At 37.1% G+C, this 3,040-nt stretch overlaps 1 protein-coding gene across 6 annotated transcripts in view; it reads right to left on the bottom strand.

The window, feature by feature from the left end:
- Positions 1–3,040, bottom strand: part of LOC106876343 (uncharacterized) — a 394,374-nt gene that overhangs the window by 221,952 nt on the left and 169,382 nt on the right. Inside the window, exon 2 of one of the 6 annotated variants that reach the window (XM_052968977.1) lies at positions 651–697. The exons of 4 other annotated variants lie outside the window; for them this stretch is intronic. The gene's annotated coding sequence lies outside the window, so the exon portion shown is untranslated. Of the gene's footprint in view, positions 1–650; positions 698–2,530; positions 2,551–3,040 lie in introns of those variants that run through there. One more of the 6 variants, XM_052968979.1, reaches the window with a different exon arrangement.

Below are 3,040 nucleotides of genomic sequence, written 5' to 3'. Positions count from 1 at the left end.
CGAGTCGCCTTTATATATTTATATTTATATATTTGATCCTTTATATTGAACACTCAATATTTCATCTACATTCAATACTTTCTTTCATGGTGCCATCCATTTTTATTTTATTTTATTTTATATTATATATTGTATATTATATTATATATTGTATATTCCATATTCTATACCCCACATTGGTTCTGCAGGAATATAAATAAAACAAAAAACAGACAGTGTTGGAACTCTTTTAAACAAAATAATATATATATATATATATATATATATAAAAAATGGGGTGTGACAGAATAAGTTATACCAAATGACTATTTGACAAACAATAGAAGTATTTATGAAAAGAACAGTCAACTAAAAGGAGCAAGTCACAATACCAGTGAGTACCACTTATGATGACTTAAACTCTGTACATTATTTATCTTTTTGTCTCTTATGTTCCACTTCAAGAGAAGCCTGAAAGAATTTAACAGAGGGATGTATTTGACAAGACCGCCCCATCCATCACTTCTTTCTTCTTAATTCATTAAGCAACCAGGTGTGACAATGAGTGAGTAAGAGAAAAAGAGTGAGAGAGAGAGAGAGAGAGAGAGAGAGAGAGAGTTTGTTGTGGCACATAAACATCAATTTGAGAGTTATAAATAAATGTGTCTTACCCTAAACAAGATCATCAAGAGTTCAATCTCAATAAAATGGGACTTACCTACAATAAACAAAACGAAGTATTAGTAATAGCAAGAACAACAACAAAAAATTATTATTATTGTCTTAAAATACACACAAAACCTGAAATTTTGAGGGCAGAGAACAGGAGATTATATCAACACCAGCTGTTGACCAAAGCTCCCTGGAGGGATGAAAAACAAATTCTATCTTGGTGAGATCTGAAGTCAGAACATAGTCATAATTCAATATCACAAGGCATTCAGTCCAATGCTTCAAGGATTTTGCCAGCCCCACAGCCCTCAATGACTGTCTTGTTTCCCCAAATTTCAAACACAAAGCCTGAAATTTGCGGGAGCAAAATGATAAATTACATCAATCTGAGTTCCTGGCTGGTATTTTATTAACCCAGAAAAATGAAAGCAAAATTGATAACAGGATGAGAAAGAGCACATAAAACATCAAAACAAATACCACAAAGCATTTTGTAAGATGCTCGAAATTATTTTGTCAAATACAGGGCATCAATTTTTGTAGGGCCAAAAAAAAGCAGTTGATTCTAACACCAATATTACTTAACTGAAGGATGAAAGGCAACGGTAAAAAAATGCCACAAGGTGTATACAATGCAAAACAAGTCATAGCAAAAGGTACAAAACTAGTGAGCAACCAGGTATGAGAATGTGTGTGATTCAGTCGCAAGCACAACACAAAACCCTTAAATGTCAACTGGACAACCATTTACTATATTGGTGCTGCTCACCACGGAAGGGTAATAAGGTGGGAACATTTGGTCATGTATAAAGGACCCTTGAACCCTCATCAGATGATTACTAACTCTCCTTTTTTTGCAGATGCACAAAACAGACATCACTAGAAACTTTCCTCTTCAAGTCAGATGCACAAGACTACCACAATGAACATTGACAAAAGACAGGTCTGAATAAATTGCAGAGGTGTCACAACATAAATGGAAGCATAAGTGTTCTGTGAACACGAGATGAAATAGTAGAGGGTCTTGTTCCTCACGGGCAGTGAACACAGGTACAAGAAGTTCTGGGTGAGTAACAGTGTTGGGTTGGCTAGAGTAGACATTTTGCTAGCAGTGGAATGGATAGAATGACTGAAGTAGTTAGACAGGATAATTAAGCTTACAAAGTGACAGGCAGCATATTAGTTACAATTATCTTGGCTCATACATCTCAATTAGGACTGACAGATGAATAAAAGGACAGTTTATACGGAGGAGGGGGCTCCTCTTGCAGACTTCCTCACTAACAAACTATAGTAAGTTCATTATACTTGGAGATATACACAATAAGAAGGAGGAGGAGGAGATGGCGACAGCCTGCTGCAAACAAGAGATCAGGTCTGTAACTGGAGTATGGTTCTGTCATTTAGAAGGGGACATGGTGATGGAATGGTACAGAGGAAAGCACTGCTAAAGTTAAGGGACAAGCTTGGCTTGAAAAGACTGAAGGAAAACAGGGAAGCAAAGAAAAAGAGAAGCTGTATGCCATGGCAGGAAATGGAAAGCACAATGTTTGCCAATGCTCTGTGACAGGAAGATCAAAGATGTGAGGTGTTCCAGAGCATCTGCCAAGCATGTGGTGAACCAAAATATTAGTGAGGAGAAATATGTACAGAATGATAGCAGTGCACCTGTTTTCATTGACACAAGGGATAAAGGAGGCAAAGGAGTACCGTTACATGAGATTACTAAATGCACATTGTGTGGGAAAGAGAGGGACTACACTAAGTGAACCCAACAGAGGGACCAGGACCAGCTATTAAAGTTGAGAGATGTTAGGGATCTGAAACCAAAGGCAAGTAGCTGGAGATGCTAAGATAGTTGCTGAAATGCTAAAAATACCTGGTGAAGTAAGACATGAATCAGTCATTTGTTTTATCAATCAAAAAATACAGCAAGATGTCATGTCTATGACTGGTGTATGGTATCATCGGCATCTACAAGAAGGGCAAAGAAACTCTAGAATAAATCAACTAACATATAAAAAAATTTATATTCTTTATTCTTTTATTTGTTTCAGTAATTTGAGTGCAGCCATGCTGGAGCACTGCCTTTAGTCAAACAAACTGACCCCAGGACTTATTCTTTGTAAGCCTAGTACTTATTCTATCGGTCTCTTTTGGGAAACCGCTAAGTTACAGGGATGTAAACGCACCAACATTGGTTGTCAAACGATGGTGGTGGGGACAAACAGATGCACAAACATATACATATATATATACATCTGTTTGTCCCCACCACCATCGTTTGACAACCGATGGTGGTGTGTTTACGTCCCCGTAACTTAGCGGTTCAGGAAAAAGAGACTGATAGAATAAGTACTAGGCTTACAAAGTCCTGGGTCAATTTGTT

The sequence above is a fragment of the Octopus bimaculoides genome, chromosome 6 (genome assembly GCF_001194135.2).
Source record: "Octopus bimaculoides isolate UCB-OBI-ISO-001 chromosome 6, ASM119413v2, whole genome shotgun sequence".
Classification (NCBI taxonomy): domain Eukaryota; kingdom Metazoa; phylum Mollusca; class Cephalopoda; order Octopoda; family Octopodidae; genus Octopus; species Octopus bimaculoides.
This window is presented reverse-complemented; position numbering and strand designations above follow the sequence as displayed.